Raw genomic sequence first — 7,410 nt, forward strand, 5'->3', positions numbered from 1 at the left:
CTGTTAAGAAATATTTATTACTTAACTAATGTACAATAAATAAAATTCAAAAAATGAGATTACAATAAAAAAGAAATGTGAAGTATTTGTCGTTGGACGTAAATAACAAAGAGAAAAGCAAAAAATGCTCAATAACCGCATTTATATATGACAGTACATGTGTTCTGTTATGCATAGTTAGATGCGCAAATGAAAGCACTAAACTAATATTGTGTTTGTCTAAAACAATAGAGAGATAAACTAAAGCCACGTGTTTTGGATGTTGATTTCACGTCACGTGATTAAGGTATTCTTATCTCTATCTCAAAGGATGTGATTTAACATTATAGATATTTTGGTGTTTAGGTTACGTTGAAATGATAGTTTCACTTCAATTAAGAGTTAAGAAAGAGCTACGCGATATCTCCTTAACTTTTTATTAGGAAGATGTTAATGAAAAACGATCCAGGTTATACGAATTGTCCAAGTTTATTCATGCATTTAAAGAATTTATATCATGTTATAGTTAGAAGAAATATGTAAGTGGAGTAGAAAAGAGACATAAGATATGAATACAGTGAGATCCCTCGGGGTGTTCAACTTTAACACACCTGCGTATAAAAACAGAAATTGATGTAAATCTGGACACTCTTTTAATCTGGAAATCACCCAGGAGGATTATTGACTCAAAATAAAGACACGTAAGAAAAATTTATAAAAACTTTTTATTATTTAGTACATTATTTACGAACAATGATGACCATCCGTTTGAAGAATGTGATACACAGGTTTCTATTTCTTGATGACATTTTTATAAGTAATGTGAAACTCCGTCACGGTAGATAATAGTTGCTGAATGAATAAAATGTTACAGTCGCCGTATAGATGGACAGTAGCGCACATCGCAATGACGAGGAATAATTTCACTTTTAATGTTATCTCACAACGCATTAAGGGATCCTTTAAAGAAAGTCAATGAATTAAAATCAGGTAAGTGTGTCAATATATAAATATGTTAAATAACTTTTTTGAATTGAGAGTTGAATGTTTATTTTTTGGTTTAGTTTAGTGCTCAAGCTTAATGTCCTTAATATGCGTACCATATTAGTTAGAAATAATGATACAACGAAAGTTGACATACTTATCGGTAAGGAATTGCGTACCAAATTTTATGACTGTAATAACTCGTCTAATTATTCCGAACTTATTTATTCAATTGCAAAAAGCTTCAGGCATAATAAAAACACTAATTGCAAACGATTTCTTAATCATTTTTATATAGCAAAGTGACATTATCGTAACGTTATGCGGCAATTTTATTTTTTTCTTCATAAAATAAATAATTACTTGAAATGATTATTTTATTCAAGAAATGAAAACATACAGCATGCCTGTTGCATGTGCATTATATTACAATAAACGAACACGTGCCAACTTCATTAGTATATTATTACCAGATGATGTCTGTTTTTATCGCAAATAAAACAATGCGTCGTAATCATTATCATCTTGCAAATAAAGCGTCTACGTAACCCAAAAATCCCTGTCAAACATTGCACTCGGAATGTCTTTGGAATGTTGGTAGTAAAAGAGGGTAAACTTTGTAGGTGAAACAACTTTATTTTAAAACCCAATATACGAAGTCTATGCTGATAAAAGACTTATGGAGTATTAAAATATATATGTAAAATTTAACCAAAATATATCATATCAATAAAGGTGTTAGATGGCAAGTTTTACTAAGACTTTTTGTCATAAAGATATGTCATATTTAAGTTGGTCTTTGTGGTTGCCAAAGCAAAATTTTGAAATACTTTAGAAACAGAAATATTGAATTTTACTTTCTGTTTACTGTAACCCCCGACCTTTTGTGAAAGCTACTAAATATTTTGAACTGATATAGTTTCTGATACCACATTTTAAAAATTCACTCTTAAAAAACGTTTTGATGGTAAGATTGAAATACCCTGCAAAAAGAAAATATCTCTTTATGTAAATTAATGACCCAACGAAAATGAGGACGAATCACTATTACGGCACATGCGTTCTAATTGTACACATAAAGATATTGCATGGCTCATCGGAGGTAACCTTCAGCGGGTACATAAGAACTATAAAACTAGACTGTCAAGGAGCCTATATATTAATACAAATTTTTCATTAGGTATATGCTTCCATTGCATTTTATGATATTTAGGTTGATTCCTTGCATAATTGATACAAGTAGAATAATAAAGATATAAGGAACATATTTAGAGTGGAGCAAAACTGTAAAAAAGCAACATAGCCTGAAAAGTGTTTTTATTTTTTATTTTCAAGCTATAACATGAAATTCTTTTATGTAGTTGTTGCGTTTACAATATTTCTTGTTATTCTACACCAAACTTTTAATATGTGGCACGACATTTAAGATATTATGTTCTATAAGACAAATGAACACGAGAAGTATTGAAGTTGCCTGACTGGAAGCCATTAAATAGGACGAGGCGACAAGCACCTGTGTGTTTGTAACATAATGTACTTTAAACGAAAGAATAAAGACAATGTTGTTTGAAACTGTTTTTTTTATACAAATCATTATTTAGTTTTTTTTATGATTTTGTCAGTCAGTTATCATTCATTTGTATGTTTTTTTTCGTTTTCAGAAACTGGAGGAAGACGCACAGATCTTAGTACTGTCAACTAAAAAAATCTGACTTTGGCCTGAACACGTGACCTGTCCTTATGTAAGTTGAAATATTTAAAAACATATTAAGTTTAAGTTAGTGGGGTGAAATTTCAATGATTTATGATCCATATAATGGTCGCTGTCAGTATTCTTAAATGCATGAAAATGAGATGGTTTTAACTGAGAAGGACATTTTTATATGCATTTTATTATTCATTCTTATAAAAGCATATATTTTATTGCACATTGTTGTGTTATGGTTGATGTATCGTTGATTTTAAGGTAATACGGAGACTGCGGACGATATGTGATCCAAGCCTATCTATCATTTACTAAATGACACGAATATAGATCATAGTATTAAGTCAAATCAAACTATCTGTAAACAACCCTTTTTCGATATACACATTATTTCATTTGGAAACAGGAACACAAACGAACGTCTATGCACTTGTATTTGTACATGATTACGCCCCAAGAACACAATGAAAAAAATAGACCCATACCTTAATCAAGGACTTTTAAAAAACGACAGCTCATGCTTGATTGAAATAATTATGGTAGATACTTCTTCAAATATTGCAGCTTTCTTCATGCCAAGAGTAAACTATGCGTTAAACGTCTATCAGTACACAGCCACGCGCAATAGGTTCTTAACTTTAATATATCAGGATTTGTAAAACAGTCAATTATTATTACTTTACTGTTCTAAAACGAATTGCAGATCGCTACAATGAATCCTGAAGACGGACCTTCTAAAACGTTCTAATTTGCATTTTGATCCAGTCTACTTTTCATTGGTTTCGAAGTTATCTCATGACGCTATCATGATGTTGATATCCATTATGGAATACATGTGAAACAGGTGATTGCGGATTTGGTCCACTTGTCTCAGACACATTCCCGTCCTCCACATTAATGACTACTTCTTATCACAAAAGGTTTACTTCTATTCAACATGGTTTCCACTAGACAATAATAGGAATTTCTTACCCTCATAGGAATACAAGTTCATCCCCGGTTGAGGCCGAGGACCGTGCAGCTCAGTTTTTGATGGGGTTCGTGTTTCTTAGTCTTTAGTTTTTTATGTTGTGTCTTCTGTACTATTGTTTGTCTGTTAGTCTTTTTATTTTTAGCCATGGTGTTGTCAGTTTATTTTCGATTTATGAGTTTGACTGTCCCTCTGGTATCTTTCGTCCCTCTTTTACAAATTTTTGTATTTCCAAAGATTATTGATAGGAATTACAGATGGGTTTATGTAAAGTATAGAAATATTTTTTACATATACCTATATTATACAGGGATGTTAGTGACATGTTTGTATTTTATCAGTTTATCAATGTTTCGGTAAATAAAACCTCTTTCCTTTAAAACGTTATAATATATAATATATATAGTAAATTCTCTTTTCAAATAAATGTAGATATTTTTACGGAACTTAAGTTCCAACTCCCTCATTCAAAGCTGAACTTAGATAGATTTCGATTCTCATTTTATGTTCCTTTTAACAAAGTGGCTCCTCGCGTATTAAGGTATTTGTCAATTCCTGGCTTTCAATTATTTGGATTGTGGGCGTTCCTAATGAAAGTTAATCCAGAAAGGCTATTCGGACGCATCTTATTCATATAGAACTATTGTGTGGCCTTTAACGTAGATTCATACATATTTAAGACATAACACAACACATATTTATGAGTACATAAATCAGACTGAAATACAAAACGATACCTTGCGCGTCTGGCGTATATATGAAATTTAGTCCTGGTATCTATGATGAGTTTATTTACAACCATTGGGTTGATGCCACTGCTGGTGGAGATTTATTTCCCCGAGGGTATCACAAGCCCAGTAGTCAGCACTTTTTGTGCCGACATGAATTATCATTGATATTGTTATATTTATAAATTATCTGTTTACAAAATTTATAATTTTTTGAAATACTAAGGCTTTTCTACCTCTGCCATAGATTACCTTAGCTGTGTTTGGCAACACTTTTAGGAATTTTGGGTCTCAATGCTCTTCAACTTCGTACTTTATTTTTTTTTAAACGTTTTTGGATTCGAGCGTCACTGATGAGTCTTTTGTAGACGAAACGCGCGTCTGGCGTATATATGAAATTTAGTCCTGGTATCTATGATGAGTTTATTTAGCACATGTAGCTTATATAAAAGATCACGAAGTTCTGCAGTGGCGGATCCAGAACTTTTCCTAAGGGGGGCCCGCTCCAGTCATGCTTCGATGATTCCCTATATAATCAACCAAATTTTTCCCACGAAAGGGGGGGGGCCCGGGCCCCCAGGCCCCCTGGATCCGCCTATGTTCTGGAATATTAAGTAATAAAGTAATTAGTCAAGCACTTGTTTAGTAATCATAAAACGTCTGTACGATAATACTGATCAGAAAGCAAAGTTAGATTGCCAAAGAAGAGCAGAAATAAACAACTTGAAATTTAAAATCGTCATTATATTGTCATAAAAGGCATGTAACTCTGCATGTGTTTAGTGATAGGGTCAAATATGAATACATTATACGGTGGTTATAGTAGAATGGATAATTGGATGAAATTTTGATAACCTTAGAAATAATGATAAAATAACAGTAGAATCAGTAATTTTAATTCTTTATGTGTCTCAAGCATGCTTTAATTTTAGCTTTGGCATAGTTTGTTATTCGGTAAAGTTGTTGTCATTTAAAAAAACATTAAATGACGTATGAAGCTGAAATTGATAGAATAACTCTGAAAATTTGATCATGCATACAGATCGTAGCTCTAACCGTCGTCTCTTGTGGGGAGTTGTCTCATTGGCAATCATACCACATCTTCTTTTTTTATATTGTACGCTATCATCACATAATTTGGTTACATATTTTCATAGGTTGATATTGAAATGTTGCATATATAATATAAAGAGACAGTGTTTGTTTATAAAAAAAAACTGTGAATATTCACGGTCTTACATTGTGTCGATACCTATATTTTGGAATGGTGGAAGATCATGTGTGTCTTAGACTGCTATTGACTCTTTACTCTTGGTCCAGTAGATATGTGTACCGATTGATATACTAGTTTTAAGATACATGATTTGTTTTAATGGTTGTAATTTGCTTAGGGTTAGCTTTCGGTAACTTTAAGTATACCCTCAGATCTGTTCTTTGTGTTTTTAGTTGTTTGTGTGCTTTTTATCGAACTGATGAGTTAACAGATTTCATAGTATATTCTTATGTTGTTATGTTGCACCACTGTCCCAGTTTATGGGTTGGGTTGGTGTCACTACCATGTTAAACTCCGCCACTACCTTTATGTGCCCATCCCAAGCCAAGATCATGTAATGCTGAATGTTGTCCTTGTATTCGTCAGGACGTCAGTTTTTCTCGTTTTACATTTTTCTTTTCGGCGCGTTTTACAGCTATGATCGAGCATGGTTTTTTTACTGTACGGTCACCTATAGTTGCTAACTTCCACTTGATTTGGTCTTCGGTGGAGGGTTGTCTTATTGGCAATCATATCACATCTTATTTTTATATGAACAGTAACTATGAAATAATTTCTCTCAACGGTTAATTTAATATCTTTAAATAATGTATAATTCTTCCTTTTATCCGTGTGTATCATCTTTCTATCTAGACAAATGCCAGAGTTGAGGATGGTAGCACATGTTGGAATGTTAAGAAACCATTAACGCCATGCAATATTTAACAGAACGGATCTTAGATAATACAAAGATGTGTGATTTATCTAACATGCAGTTTTAAATGTCGACTACGCATTCCAATGTTTGATTTAACTATCAATTAAATTCAGGGGGAGATAATTCTAATCCAAGATTAAATTATGTGATTTCAAACATGCGAGAAGAAGCACTGTTTATGCGACAGCTATATTTCATAGTGCAAAATATGTTTCTTAACCGTTACAAAATCACGGTCTGACACGTTTTCTATAAAAGCATTTTTTTCCCTAAATGACATTACACTATTTGCATCATTTACCCGATGCAGCAATATTTTTATTGCAAAAAATAGAAAGCTATCCTCTCAAAACCACTCTTAAAGAAGGTACAAATAAAAAAAATACAATGCATCTCTATGTTCTCTGCTCTTATGAAGTCTGGGGCAACTGGTAAAAAAGGGAAAACAATAGTGCAACTCTATACAATATCACGTTATATACACCCTTGACTACTTTGAGGCTACTTTCAACCAAAAAGTAGACGCCAAGCGAGATAATGAATGCACTTTTAATTACACGTGTAACCTCGACAGAATGCAGATACCTGCATGTGCATTGTGTAATATCATATATCATATTGTATGAGATATAAACATCAGAATCTATAACAAAAATATGAACATCTGATTATTATATTCCGATTGTCCTGTCGGGGCCCTACACAGAAAAGGTGAATTGTTTTACCAATCAAGCTGACCCCTTGCTAAAGAGATTATTAATGGTTTCAATTATTTCTTCTGTGAATCCAATCACGTACATGAATATTCTATCTTATTTAGTCCAGATTGTATACATTGACTTACATGTATCATTTGTAGTTATGTTATACGAGACGGTCTACATATGGTATATACAAAAGTCATAAAATGAGAAGCTTGCTGGCCTCGTATCTTATGACTTGTAATTAATATCTGTAGCTACAGGGTCACAAACAAATATAATTTCTCATTTCTCTTTGTCAAATGGTTTTCTGCCTAAAGCCTATTTTCTTTAAATCTTGCACGAGGTGTGACGATTGATGCTACGGTAAGAT

General features: G+C 32.6%; 1 long non-coding RNA gene across 1 annotated transcript; it reads left to right on the plus strand.

Annotated features, from left to right (window-relative positions):
- The first annotated feature begins 356 nt into the window (after positions 1–356).
- LOC139501082 (uncharacterized) lies at positions 357–6,920 on the plus strand. The gene is made up of 3 exons (XR_011658452.1): positions 357–969; positions 2,625–2,705; positions 6,273–6,920. It is a non-coding gene; the product is annotated as an uncharacterized lncRNA (long non-coding RNA).
- Positions 6,921–7,410: the final 490 nt, after the last annotated feature.

The sequence above is a fragment of the Mytilus edulis genome, chromosome 13 (genome assembly GCF_963676685.1).
Source record: "Mytilus edulis chromosome 13, xbMytEdul2.2, whole genome shotgun sequence".
NCBI lineage: Eukaryota > Metazoa > Mollusca > Bivalvia > Mytilida > Mytilidae > Mytilus > Mytilus edulis.